Source organism: Dermacentor silvarum, unplaced genomic scaffold (genome assembly GCF_013339745.2).
Source record: "Dermacentor silvarum isolate Dsil-2018 unplaced genomic scaffold, BIME_Dsil_1.4 Seq1061, whole genome shotgun sequence".
Classification (NCBI taxonomy): Eukaryota; Metazoa; Arthropoda; class Arachnida; order Ixodida; family Ixodidae; genus Dermacentor; species Dermacentor silvarum.
Window position 1 is genome coordinate 45,871 of NW_023605514.1, and position 14,131 is coordinate 60,001.

The 14,131-nt window shown below is 46.7% G+C and overlaps 1 long non-coding RNA gene across 1 annotated transcript; it reads right to left on the reverse strand.

Annotated features, from left to right (window-relative positions):
* Positions 1 to 6,696: 6,696 nt before the first annotated feature.
* LOC119434427 (uncharacterized) lies at positions 6,697 to 11,486 on the reverse strand. Its single transcript, XR_005188605.2, has 2 exons — positions 9,580 to 11,486; positions 6,697 to 7,036 (listed from the first exon to the last, which is right to left on the reverse strand). It is a non-coding gene; the product is annotated as an uncharacterized LOC119434427 (long non-coding RNA).
* Positions 11,487 to 14,131: the final 2,645 nt, after the last annotated feature.

The window sequence follows — 14,131 nt, forward strand, 5'->3', positions numbered from 1 at the left end:
TCAATTGCGATAGCAAATTTGTAGAGAGCTATACGGAGTAATGATATTAGCTTTATCAGCTGTATAAACTTGGACACGCAGCAGCACCGGCAACACGCAGAACTGTTGTCGACGCCGTCGGCGTTTTGCCCGCGTTCGCTCAAAATGCGTGCGGCGTTGGTGACTGTTGCCGGAGCCTCTGATATAAATAGGCACTGCGTGCCGCAGCTAAACGTCGCCTCCCTTCCCTCCCCCTCCCCCACGGCCTCTCGCTCGTTGGAAGAAGGCGCGTTTGCTCTACATACATGGTGATTGTGAAGGAGAACAGAGACGCCTACTTCTGCAGCCCTTAAGCGAGCACGGCGCAGAACGCGCGTTTGTTCTCCGCCGTGCGTTCACTCCCCGTGAAAGCGCGCGTCCCTCGCGCCCTTTCACTCGCACATACATCGCAACCTTTCCCTTTCCCTCAAGAACCACTTATCATCATCATCGCGGCGACGATTTCATCTCCATTGACGTCATACGGAACCTCACGGCGACGGCGACGCCGACGGCAGAAATCTTTTTTATTGCGATAGCAATTATATGGACACTCAAAAGCAGATTTCTGCCGTCGGCGTCGCCGTCGCCGTCGCCGTTGCCGTCGCCGTCGCCGTCGCCGTCGCCGTGAGGTTCCGTATGACGTCATTTGGAGAAGAAATCGTCGCCGCGCGCCGAACGCTGTATGTGCGAGTGAAAGGGCGCGAGGGGCGCGTCTTTCACGGGGAGTGAACGCACGGCGGAGAACAAACGCGCGTTCTGCGCCGTGCTCGCTTAAGGGCTGCAGAAGTAGGCGTCTCTGTTCTCCTTCACAATCACCATGTATGTAGAGCAAACGCGCCTTCTTCCAACGAGCGAGAGGCCGTGGGGGAGGGGGAGGGAAGGGAGGCGACGTTTAGCTGCGGCACGCAGTGCCTATTTATATCAGAGGCTCCGGCAACAGTCACCAACGCCGCACGCATTTTGAGCGAACGCGGGCAAAACGCCGATGGCGTCGACAACAGTTCTGCGTGTTGTTGCTACCAAAGCCGCTCACCTTACTTCGTATGACATTGCTGTGTTGCTATCGCATTCATTGCTTCGCCCTTAGGGCGAAACTGTGACATTTTTTGTGTGCCCATATAATTGCTATCGCCATAAAAAGTTAGTTGCTCACTCTTTTAGAAGAATTTGTGATAACATTAAAGTGAAACATGTATTGAGGCAACAGTGGCAGCTTTGTCGCATATTCGCAAATACAGTCCCTAAATGTGCAATGTCTTTTATGAAGTACACTTTCACTCAAAGAGGGAAACAACGACAGTGATAGCAAGCACGTGATGCCTGCGCTGAGTGCACAAAGTAAGAAGCACCCGGGAGGTTACCAGGCGTCATAGGCATATCCTAGGCGATGATGAGTGCGTATGTGACGAAAATGCGTCGTTAGATGTCTGGCGGCAGTGCGTGCACGTGCCCATGCAAATGTTCAAAAGTGGGACGCCGCAATGCAACTGAGCGTCCACGGTTGTCGGGGATCCCATACGAGAAATCGCTGACAAGGAAATTTATTTACCCGTAGGCACGCGTACAACTGTTGTATGAACGTATACAATGCAATATAACGTACCACACATGCAATACATCGTACTTCATATAAACAGAACAGATGAGCAAACAAAACAATTCAATGCCTTCTTTAATAACCAATGGGTAGGCACAAACGGTAAAGTAAGGCCATGTGGAAGTGGTTGGCGTAATGATAATTGCGGGACGTACTTACGTCATGCAACAGCCGCCTACGTCTCGGCGCTCTCATAGTGATTTCGTTAACTTGGTAGGTAGCAAAATTGACATATTATGAGAAGAGTGTATGATAAACATATATGATAGGTCATGACATGAATGTCATGACATGCGTGTCATGTAGGTCATGAAACAGCCGCCTACGTCTTGGTGCTCTCGTGGTCATTTCGTCAACTTGGTAGGTTCCCCGCACACTGCTTCGCATAACATCGATTCCCACAGGGCGTGGGTTCTGCCAGCTATTTCTTTTTTTTTATTGCGATAGCAATTATATGGACACTCCAAAGCAGATTTCTGCCGTCGGCGTCGCCGTCGCCGTCGCCGTGAGGTTCCGTATGACGTCAGTGGAGATGAAATCGTCGCCGCGCGCCGCCGAACGCTGTATGTGCGAGTGAAAGGGAGCGAGGGACGCGTGCTTTCACGGGGAGTGAACGCACGGCGGAGCACACACGCGCGTTCTGTGCCGTGCTCCCTAAGGGCTGCAGAAGTAGGCGTCTCTTTCCTCCTTTACCATCACCATATATGTAGAGCAAACGCGCCTTCTTCTGGCGCACGAAAGGCCGGGGGGGGGGGGGGGGGAGGGGGAGGGAAGGGAGGCGACGTTTAGCTGCGGCACCAAGTGCCTATTTATATCAGAGGCTCCGGCAACAGTCACCAACACCGCACGCATTTTGTGCGAACGCGGGAAGAACGCCGAGGGCGTCGACAACAGTTCTGCGTGTTGCCGGTGCTGCTGCATGTCCAAGTTTATACAGCTGATAAAGCTACTATCATTACTCCGTATAGCTCTCTACAAATTTGCTATCGCAATTGATGCTTCGCCTTTCAGGTGAAACTGCGAATACTTTTTTAACACATTTGCTTTGCAATATTGCTGGGTCGGCCGCCTTACCTCTCCCCCTTCACGAAGCGCGCTTGCTTATCGCAGCGGAGATTCAACGGCTCCCATTTCGTTTCACGTGGCGACCGGGATGGGGCGCAACAGAGCAATGGAAAAGGTGGGTTTGATGTGGCAAGCTAAAACACCATAATCAATCGTTTGGACGAAGTAACGCCCTGTATTTTTTAGAGGCTGCATGCTTGAACCATAGTGAGATAATATAAATAAGATAAAGAAGTCGTGAATATGCACGACTTCTTGATTACCACAATTGACCATTATGCGGGGATAAAAGTGCTGTACATAAAACATGAACGCAACAGAATTGTGGTTATTCGTGTCGGTACACCAGTTTCCAACGCTTCTGCCTTTCACCTACGCTTCGAGCTGCGCTGAACCGACGGCAGATTGCATCACGAGACATGTGAACAAGATGGTTGATTTTCGTAAAGGAGAGGCCTTATGTGACGTTTCGTCCTTGGCGTCAGGCCAAGACCAAATGAAGGCTAACAGCTTTCTCGGCAATATACCGTTCGTTGTAACGAAGTTCAGGATTTTTTTTTTTTTTTTTTTTGTAGTGAAGATGTACTGTTTTACTTTCCACTACTTCAGCGCACATGTGTTTTCATAACTAAAGTCCTCAGTATTCAGTGTTAGATGATGCGGAAATTAATCTGCCCTCATATATAGAATAAATGTAGCCTTATTAGTTTTATTTGACTTAAGAGAAGGGCAACACGTGGCTGTTATACTATTCCACTGTTATGTAACTCAGTCGGCTGGATCGGTCGGTCAGTCAGTTAGTCATCCAAGCGGGTGAAATGAAAGAGGCAAAACGATCTAAAGTGAGATGAAGTATTTAGACCGCTTCTGCGAAGTCCAGCAAGCTCGGCAGTCCGGCTCCATAATTCCCTCGCGGGCGAGTCAAACTTCAATGTACCCGCCGCAGTGGCATAGCGGCCAGGCGGTGTTGGCTAAGCGCGAGGTCTTGGGATCAAACCCCGGCCGCGTTAGCCGCATTTCGATGGGGGCGAAATGCAAATCGCCCGTGTCCTGCGCATTGGGCGCACGTTAGAGATCCCCGGGTGGGCAAAATTAATCCGTACTCCTCTACTACGGCGTGCCTCATAATCATATCCTGGTTTTGGCACGTATAACACCACAGTTCGATTCAATTCAGTTCAATTCAACTTCAAATGCGTTGACGCCTGGCTTGAAGTAGTACTTTCGGGTGTTCTGTGGGCAGCATTCGAAGCTACGTGGCGACATCTCTGGTGCGCCCTACGCAGCACAGTAAACAGAGGCCGACCTCCGAGATTGTCGGCGTGGGCTAGAGGTTTCCCGCTCATAAATAGCGGGCTTGCTTCTCTCCCATTTCTTCTCTCCCTTAACGAAACGATAAAAGGACACTAAATGAAAGAACTGCGTAGAACTATAGTGATTAAGGTCCCTAGGAGTTTCTCACTGTTTGTAATGTACCAAAAAGTGACTACAAACCGTAATGATTGTCACGTGTTGTCACCAAGTGCTGCTTGCCTGTGAAATGACTCTTGACATTTCATCCCCACGCCGGCGCAGTACAGCATGATCTCGGAAGATATGTTCTGATAGGTTGATATTGCTTTCTACAAGTCAGATAAACACAAAGACAGCAACACACTCGAGGCAATATTTCTGCCATAACACTGTGATAGGCTACTATTACTGAGTTCTGTTAGAAAATATGATGAAACTGGCCCAGTACCCGTTTCTACCCCGTTCAAATAGACTGTAATTATTTTTTGTGTGTGACTGACTGCTGTTTACTAATTATAAAGAGAACATGAGACGCCATTCGGAGTACCCACCATATTTCAGCAGTGGTGGCGCCCACCCTGTCCCACGTTGACCCCATTTTCTTGCTTATTAAAGCTCCATTCTCGTTACCAAATGTTTTCTTCATGTTGCGAAATAATAATCACTGTGGTTAGCGTGAATAACTTTTGCCTTCAGTTTTTTTAGTATATTTGAGTGATTTAGTACTTTGTATACTTATGAAAAAGGAAATTGTCGCCTACCTAACAGTAGCAGGAAACTACAAAGGAAAGCTTTTCTACAAGGCCCACGCTGACAACATCCACAGATGCCTACGTGTGATCAAACCAGATATTAAATATCGTTTGCTACCTAAGGTTGTCTGGAGCAAAGCGTCATTGCTACTCCGGATTTGGCTGGGCGTCGGCTTCACCCACCGCTACGCAGTCCACATCGGCCACTCGAACAACCCTGATTGAGAACACTTTCAGACGCCGTAAATGCTGGAAAACATGTTATGTGAGAAAATATTACATATATTATGTAAACAAATATTATCGAGCGACGGACGTTGCACAATTTCCTAGCCGGCGCTTGTAGGCAACGACTGTCGCTAAGCCCATGGCATGATACTGCAACTACAAAATGCGGATAGCGAAAGCGTTGTTGAAGTTCCTGCGTGACACGAAACTAGACGAGAGGCTCTAGTATGGCCGCCGTCCAATGTACTTAAATACTCACTACTTCTCATCTCCCCTTCTGCTATCATACATCCCAAAACTTTCAATTCCCAATACTTCCCCAGTGCAGAGTATACGCAGATAAGAGTGCACGCAGCAGCTCAGGTCAACGTCACCTGTTATTCCGGTCAATAAATATCTCTCTATGTTGTTATTTTCATGAATGTTGCTGCCCAAGTGGATTTCTGCTGAACTAGTAATCGCCGCACGCAGCAAGTTGACGAGCAAAGCGATAAGTATGAATTATAATAACAGTTGAGTTATGACAAGTACTTAATTTTGCACCCAACTAGAATGATGGCTACGAATCCCACAATGTATATAGCTAGTCTGATGTCCAGCCTCACCCTCCCTTTTTCTGCTCCCGCACTCAAAAACTTTCAACCCCTTTAAGTTTTTTTGTCCCTCAACAATATACGTCATCAATCTTAAGAGTTTAGTTAACATTCTGTACTCGCTACATTCCTGTCGGAAACGCTATGTCACGCTGACAAGCGCTTGTCGCTCGCGACCTGAAAGTATCTTGAGATGTGTTTGATTATTGCTTGGGTGACTAAATAATCCCCAAATAGTGCAAATAATGTACACTAGTTGTTTAAAATTAGGCAGTTTAGTCGCGGTGAGTTTGTATTTGCGGTCTTGTGTCCGGAATATTGCGCATAGAGTAAGGAGTCATTTGTAAAATTATGTGCGCTATCAACAGATTTGTTCTAATAAATGTAATTATTGACCTTTGAGGTCAATAATTACAATAATTACGATATTTGCTCTCAACCATGACCCAGTCCCTAATATTATTGTTCTTTAAGGCTAACATATGTTGCCTACACGCTTAGCAAAGTTTACTTGAAGTGCTTTGTTTTAAGACATAATAGATTTCATCTAGCAACTTCCAGTAAATTAAGAAGTCACAACAGTTACGAGTGTGATTGTTCGTCCATCTAGGCTACATTTTCACGCCAGCCCTCATTATGGGTCTAATATTTTTGATATTTTAAATACTTTTTCCCCTGTGATGCTTCGAAGACACCTTGGTTATTGAACTAATAGGTCTGGTGATAATTTTTGCAAGAACATAAATTTTCGACGACCTTTAAGTTAACTCCAGGAACTTTAACCTAAATTGTCACACAGAAATTTGATGACAGAAAGAATAAACGTTTAGACAAACTTACGTAATGCCCACCGTTTCAAAGATGTCCCTATGTTGACTCCCTATGTTTTCCTATTTTCTTATGGTTTCCATATGTTTGCCAAAGTTCCCTTATGTTGACTAAAACATAACACAAATGGCCTCCGCGATCAGCGTGCGCACGAGCCGCAAGAGCTGAAGATCTCGGATGCCTTAGTCCAAAGAGTTAATTCCTACCGATGGTGCTGGTCTGGTAGCCAACCGGCAAGAACGTGACGTAATGGCGCTTTTTGTTATTGCATAGCCTCGTGCGACATTGTATACGTGTGATGCAGTTGCATTAAGAGCCATTATTGTGCAACAAACAAAGGCCAACGTGTTTATTTTCTCTTTTTACAGTGTAAATATAGAAGTGATTTTCTGCGTATTGGGATCTCTCTATGTTTGCTAACGTTCACAAATACAAATAAAAATCTTTCATAAAGATAACGATCGCGTTCTGCTATTAAAGCTCATGGTAAAAGCTGGTGCATATAAAATGACTTGACAGACAAAACTCGGCAGGACACTCCTGCGTGTGCTTTGTCGGTGTTGCGCTGAGCGGCGGGTTGTTCTCGTGCGATTTTGTTCAAGCTTGTTTCATGCATTGCCGTTCCCGGATGGTTCTTCCGCCGTCAGTCTTTCCGGTTTCTGCGGAAGAAATAAAAAAAAGGAGAGAAAGAGAGAGAAATGTAAGGTGTTTAAAAATGAATGAGAACCATGTTCGTTTTCTTTTACTTCGGCACACAATTACTTAAGCATTTGACTTATCGCACTCTGTGAAGTAAACTGTGTTTCAGCGCAGAACACCAATGACTGCCAGACTTTTAACGTGGTCTCATTACACTACTTTTGAGTGAATGGAGGTGGTGGTGATATTGCTACGGGCGGAGTTCGCTTGGCAGGCTAGGTCCGGCAATTGCTCTGCCAGCGCGTCTCTGTCCAAGTCATAAATATATCTCACACTGAATCGCCAGATCATTCTCTGGGCAGAAATATCCCTAAAATGCGCAACACTGCCTTGTGCGCTACCTGCCGTCCGTCCGGAAAAATTAACCGTTCCGCATGCTCGTGAGGAAACCCTCTTCTTCTCATGCAGTCGAGAAGCCTCTTCCTTTTAGAACAGAAGCGCTGGCAAATAAGCGTTTGTGCCAAGGCGACCAGAAACGGCTACTACAAGCACCAGCGCTTCCACACAGGAACGTTTTCCTGAATGTCGTTAGATTTAATAGCTTTGAGGGATGAAAACGAAAGCACCTTTAAATTTCGCGCCGAGGTCATCAATATCCTCGGCAGTCATTTGCCTAAAAAAACGGTTGGCGTCATAATCTCATTAACAATCCGTCTGTGTATTTTACTGCTGCAGTGATAAAATGCTCGAAACTGGGGTTTGCCTTGTACGTCCGGCCGTCCGTCCGATCCGTTACGCTGACGACGACCCTTAATTGTGGTCGATAGGTAGCCACCTCAACCTGAACTTGGCCAACGCCATAGGGCGAGGAAAAAGAAAGCGCTATCCGCAAATGATGCTACTGGGATTTCAACACTGGTAACTGCAGCATTCTGCATTTGAAGCAGGACACGCTAAACACTGCGCTATCGCGCTAGAACGGCGCTTGGCAATTAGTGCGAGGTTTTGCGCTGCCCACCGACTTTGCCTCAAACATGCCACATACGCACGTACAATAGAGGATGCGCCAAGAATCAGGTGGTTGGTTGAAACCCATGTCGAAACCACCGACAGCGCAACGACAATGCCCCATAGTTTTCTATACAACAGCTCCGACTTTTCACACCCGACAAGTGCTCGATATAATCAGCACTAAAAATGTACAGGAAAAATTACTTTTGTCGCATCTTGCAAGCGGAAATGCATCATTTCGATCGTGACAAGAATTGCAGAACAAGCTTTGGCCTCCGTGTTGGCATTATATCCATCTTGGAGGCGTTCGGCGAGCATAATCAATCAGTTAACTACGGAACAAAGCACAGGCTGCACAAATCGCGTGCATCAATCGACTCTGTTTTAACAATAAAATTTGGCGTGTAAGTATACTTTAAAGTACCACATCAGGTAAATTTAAATGCAGCGAGGGCATAATTTTATTATTTTAAAGAGCACAAAATTAAGTGACAAAATCCGGAGTCGCATTGCGTAAAAGGAGCGATAAGTAAGCTTTATATAGCGCATAGCAATTAGGTGACCAATTTAAGAAAAACCGATATTTTGAGTGTATCTAAAACATAAGGTAACTTTTGTATTAAATTTAGAATAAAGCTTACCTCATAGGTTCGTAGTACTGCTAGGCATACTGTGTTTTCCCTGGCGGAGTTCGAGCCAATGAATGGGCAAGATACATTCGCTTGTTCAGAACGCCATTCGTTGACGCAAGTGTTTGGAACAATGGACGTTTCACTTTAAGATGTAGTGGAAATTGGGCCACATACAGAGACAGCATACATTTAAGAATTTCGTTGGTTCTCTCTTGCCTGCCAGTTTTTTTTTTTCTGTTGCAATTTTCTGACGCCCCATTTCTATCACCTACCGTGGTAGCTCAGTGGCTATGGCGTAGCGCTGCTGTGCACTAGGTCGTGGGTTCCATCCCTGTCGGGGCGAGTGCTTTCCGATAAGGACGGAATGCAAGAACGCTTGTGTATCGTGCATTGGGTGCACATTAAAGAATCCCAGATAGGGAAAACAAAACCGGAGTCACACACCTATTACGGCGTGCCTTATACTCAGTTTCTCGCATGCCAACTAAGACACATGTGAGCTATAGCAAGTTTTAATCGGGCCTGTATACGAATGTTCCCTTGAAATTTCACCTGGGTGTAACCCACAAACAAAAAGGGTGATTTGTGGTTTAAAGCTGCAGATCGAACAGGAACATTTCATGTCTCCAGCTGGAACTAATGAACGTTCCAGTTGGAACATGATCTGCCATTTCCAGCTGGAATGTATGCTTGTTCCAGCTGAGAATCAATCGTTTTCCTGCTGGGAATTGCGTGTATACTAACGGAAAATGAAATATCTCCCGGATAAATATTGCAAGCCTTTCGACTGGCAATTCCAAGCTATAAATTGCAGTGAGCGAGTTACTATAAGCGCGATTAGACATGAATATGGGTGAATACACAACACGGGAAAAAATATTGGTAAGAAAGTATAAGGGAGTATTGACGTATTGACTCACCCGCACAACAGCGATTTCACAGAGGCAGGGGTGACAGCCCGAGCTGGCACCTTTGTTCAAGATGGCGTGGGCGCAGCCAGGATTGCATGGTTTGCAATTCTCGAGTCTAGGGGAACCTGCGTGAACAAGACATACAAGTCAGCGTCTAAAGCGACTGTGTATACTCGCCACAACGCCACTGGATCTCCGTACTTGCAGATTGTCTCTTGCATAAAGGCGTTTCCTCATTGGCCACCATTAAAGCGTCCAGCATTCATGCTAGCGATCGCCTTGATTACGAGACGACTACCCTAGCCATGGCCCATCGCGGACCGCACGCACCTACACACGTCGACGAGCTTAACTAGACCGCTGGAGAGCCGTGGTGCAAAGCAAATAAACATCTATACCAAAGCAGCTACTAGGTTAAGGATACCTAACCGAAGCAAGTTTGACTTACGTGTGCCGGTAACTACTACGGCTATCAACGTTGTCTTTCAAACCAAGTAGCCAATCATAATACATCACTTCATTCATCTCACAGCGTACAAGTGGTCTACGCAAGCGCGTGTAAGTATGTACATGTAAGAGAAGCTTTGTTGGTCCGCGGTTCTTGCTTCTTTCCGGTAGGACTGCTCCTGCATGCTCCTGTTAAGCGTCATTTGATGTAGCTGATGTGCAGCATCCTGTAGAGCCATAAGAAAAAAGGGGTGCTCCGATTTTCATGACAACGACTTGTTCAGTTTACTTCAAGCCTTGTATTTCCATCGGATCATATTCTTCTCACATGCAGTAATAAACGTTGAACCAATGATTTCTTCCCCAAGCAACATCTAGGTTTTCAGAGGTGCCGAAGTGGAAGCATCAGTGCAGACTGGACTTTTGTAACGTGTGCCGGTGCCATGGATCACAGGTGCTCTTACATTGCGCCATTGATACACAGCGGCCACCGCGGTAAATAATTAAAGCAGCGGCTTCGGCCATAGGATCCGAAGCATGCGCGCAGTGGTGCGCAATATAGATGAAACGATGTTACGCATTGCCCGCACTCTAAAGCGATTTCGCCAACTCCAGCGGTAACAGTTAAGTTTACTTCCGAAGATGGCTCAGTGGCTATGGCATTCTGCTGTTGAGCTCGATGTCACTTGTTTGATTCCCGGCAGCCCTGCATGCATTCAGATGGAGGCTAAAAGCAGGAACACTCGTGTACCGTGCTACGGAGGCGTGGTAAATGACCTCCGAAGGTAAAAAAAAATACGACAAGACTCATGTCACTTTTACTGCCGACGGTAATGCGAAAAGCAATCGAGCAATGTAGCGACAGACCATATTCCTGAAGTCACGTTTATTTAACCTCTGTAGTGGTAATTCTGAGACTTTCGTTGCTCGGAATATATGGCACATACTCCGATGTCATCCCATTTCGCTATGGCACTCGCTTGCCAAGCTCGCCCGTGGGAATGGAGGCATGACCGACTGTATGACACCGACGCAGTGACAATGGAATGAGGAAGAAGGAATGATATCGATTCAATGACAAAGGCGTATAACGACAACGGCATTCACTTATGGATTCCTAAATTATGACGATGGTATAACGACGACATCGTGGCGACGACGACATGAGGGCAAAGTGATGACGACGACGTTATTACGAGAACCGGGTGAAGAAGCGAGAATGACGACGGTGGTACGACCAAAACAGCATGACGACAATGATCTGACAACGGATCCATGATAGCGTCTGTGTGACGAGGACGCAGTGATGGCGATGTCATGAGGTGTGACGACGACGACATTACAACGGCGGCATGATCACGATTGAATGAAGACAGCGCATGATTACTATAGAATGACTAAAAAGGAATGGCGTCAATGGATCGATGAAGGTGGTATGACGTTGATGACATGACAACAATGGGAGGACAATACTGAATTCATGACGACGGTGAAACGGCAGCGTGACCACGAAGGCTTGATGATAACGGTATGACGACGGCGGTATGACAAGAGTCGGATGACAAAGCTAGAGTGAAAATGGTGGCAGGAAAACGACATCATTACCTCGACGATCTGACAATGGAGGCCTCATAGCGATGAATGGACTCCTTCTTAAGGAGACAATTCATTGCAAGAGCTTCCGGGCATCGCTGCAATAGCAAGTTTTCTTCAAACCACTTGTCGTAGAACACCATACAGGCACCTGTTGTGTAGAACACCGAAGGCGCCTCCGATTGACATGTGTTTCAACGGTGAAGGTCCCTCTCAGGGCGCTGCTCCAGTAAAACAATATCAACTTTCCAGCATAATCTTCGTCCTGAAAGAGCTTTCGCAATCACTTGGATACTAGCACTCTGGTACGTACAGGTGGTTTCCTCAGAGAGTCTCACAGCTCAGCGACCTTGCTGGTAACTGCAGAAACTTCGTTTTTACTTTCGCCGGCATGTTTGCGCAGACGAAGTTGCCGATGAGGGGCGTGAGAGTTTGTGCCGTCATTCGGGGCAACTAAGTCAACAAGTACTACGTCTAACATTCGGGCGCACTCTTGGGTCTTGAACTTAATGTATGCTACGCCCTCTATCACTTCGCGGTTGGCCTTTCAAGTGCTTCTTCCCCGATTCGGATCGATACTTGGCCCTACTCAAAGATCCCACCAAGCACAGCCGTAGTGTCTCCTTGATGCATATCCTTAGATAACTCTTCTCAAAAGCGACGAAAAGCCTTGACTTTTGTTGTATTTAGTAAGGCTCCGGACCGTTCAGCTAACTCTTGAAATATCTCTAAAGAAAACGCGATAGCTCGACCCGTTCGCCGTGAAACACCTTATCCACTGACAGCGGCGCTCGTGATGGGAGGGTTGAGAGACAAGACGAACAACACTGTCACGATTGTATGTACCTGTCTGACGTCCCCTTCAGCGGAAAAAAAAATCTTGCATTTGCTTCGTTGTCGACATATAGGTGATTCGAAAGATATTGATATAAGAGTTCATCGCTTTTCACAAATTGATCCGGCAATCCAAAGTGCGTAAGACACCGAACATGGTAACGGCTAGGGAGCCTACATTCAAGCGCTGTTACACTCGTCGAGGAGCGTCGGAAGTCGCTGCCTCTTCTCGCCTCGCAAGCTACAAGGAGTGTTACGAGTGTTACATGTGCATGTGTTGCACGTGATGCAATTGCGTAAACACAAGTAAAATCTACAACACGAACCTTTATTATATTTCGGGAGCCTACATGCAAACAGCGCTTGCATGTAGGCTCCCTAAATATAATAAAAGCCTATACATGCAAACAGCGCTTGCATGTAGACTCCCTAGTAACAGTGGTCAATCCTGTCGAATGCTCTTGCTTGGTCCTGAGATACAAAAGCTTGAGGTACAAAGATACAGAAAAAAAAGCCTCCCTTCCACTCCGTGAAAATGGTCGAACAGCGAAGCTGTGTTAGTTACACCAAGTGTTACGAGTGTTACGCGTGCATGTGTTGCACGTGATGAAATTGCGTAAACCAAGTAAACACAGATCTACAACACGAAATTTTATTACATTTAGGGAGCTTACATGCAACGTTGTTTGCATGTAGGCTCCCTACATATAATAAAATTCGTGTTGTAGATTTTACTTGCGTTTACACAATTGCATCATGTGCAACACATGCACATGTAACTCTCGTAACATTCGTTGTAGCTTGCGAGGCGAGAAGACGCAGTGACTTCCGACGCTACTTGACGAGTGTCCAGTTTTCTGGTCGAAGCCTGCCGAGCCGCCACCAGAGGCATCGGCTGCAGTCACGGACACCGCACACGTTCGGCGCGAACGCGGGGAAACGTGGACGGCGTCGGCAGCAGCTCTGCGCGTTATCCGAAAGGGCGCGCCGCACAGAAACACCTCTTATCGTCTCCCCTCCACGCGCCCAGCGCAGCCTCTCATTGGTCGCCTTTTCCTCTAGCGCGCCTCTCTGCTGGTCACGTGACCTGCCCTCCCCCGGCGCGGCTTTCACCCTCTCCCGGTCGCGTGACCTGCGTGAGACTGGCGGACGGACGGCGCAGCCTCAACCTACAACTGTTAAAATTAGCACCGTAAGCATCTCGAAGGCCGAGCGGTCCTTTATTACTCATGATTGCAGAGGAAAAACTAATAACGACAGGAAAGGCTTGATTATACCTTAATGCCAAAATGGACGCCACTGACTTTTAGTCGCTATTTTGTAGCATAAGCGGTTCCCTCGATTTTGTGTGCTTGAGATCCATACAGTCTTTGGGCAACAACGCTACTCTTCATATCGGAAGGACAGCGATTTTCGACTGTCTGCCACGAACAGGTTTGCAGTCTGTCTGTCCTGTGGCGTCACGCAAGTCACGTGACTGCAAGTCACGTGAGCTGCATAGTATGTTTCTCTATGAGAGGTGTTCGGACTAGATGTAAGTTTGTATGGAACGGCCTTTTAATCCGCAAGTCGGGTCAGGTCCAATAAGTAATGCCATTGCATACTATAGTCGATTGGATAAAACTTTTGCATAAATGTTGTAGTCTATACATTCGTCAGTGTAATGGGTCTATGGCATTTACAGACC